Genomic DNA, 955 nt, shown 5'->3' on the forward strand with positions numbered 1-955 from the left:
CTCGGGTGCTATTACAGATAGCGCAATAAATCAAAGTAGATTACCTGCAGGAGGCCCTGGCGCATGAATCTGTGCAGCCGGAACGACCTCGGAACACCAGGGGCCGAGAAAACCACAGTCTCATGGGGCCGAGAACTCAGGGTCAGGCAAAAATCCAACATATATCTCGTGATATCTCGGGTGCTATTACAGATAGCGCAATAAACCAACGTGCATTGTCTGTAGGAGGCCCTGGCGCATGAATCTGTGCAGCGGGAACGACCTCGGAACACCAGGGGCCTATAAAACCACCGTCTCATGGGGCCGGACTCCCATTGTCAGGGAAAAATCCAATATATATCTGGTGATATCTCGGGTGCTATTAGAGATAGCGCAATAAACCAAAGTGAATTATCTGCAGCAGGCCCTGGCGCATGAATCTGTGCAACGGGAACGACCTCGGACCACCAGGGGCCGAGAAAACCACAGTCTCATGGGGCCGGACACTCAGGGTCAGGGTAAAATCCAATATATATCTGGTGATATCTCGGGTGCTATTACAGATAGCGCAATAAATCAAAGTGCATTGTCTGTAGGAGGCCCTGGCGCATGGATCTGTGCAGCGGGAAAGACCTCGGACCACCAGGGGCCGAGAAAACCACAGTCTCATGGGGCCGGACACTCAGGGTCAGGGGAAAATCCAATATATATCTGGTGATATCTCGGGTGCTATTACAGATAGAGCAATAAATCAAAGTACTTTGCCTGCGGGAGGCCCTGGCGCATGAATCTGTGCAGCGGCAACGACCTCGGACCACCAGGGGCCGAAAAAACCACCGACACATGGGGCCGGACTCTCAGGGTCATGTAAAAATCCAGCATATATCTGGTGATATCTCGGGTGCTATTAGAGATAGCGCAATAGACCAAAGTGAATTATCTGCAGGAAGCCCTGGCGCATGAATCTGTGCAGCGG

The sequence above is a fragment of the Nomia melanderi genome, unplaced genomic scaffold (assembly GCF_051020985.1).
Source record: "Nomia melanderi isolate GNS246 unplaced genomic scaffold, iyNomMela1 scaffold0014, whole genome shotgun sequence".
NCBI lineage: Eukaryota > Metazoa > Arthropoda > Insecta > Hymenoptera > Halictidae > Nomia > Nomia melanderi.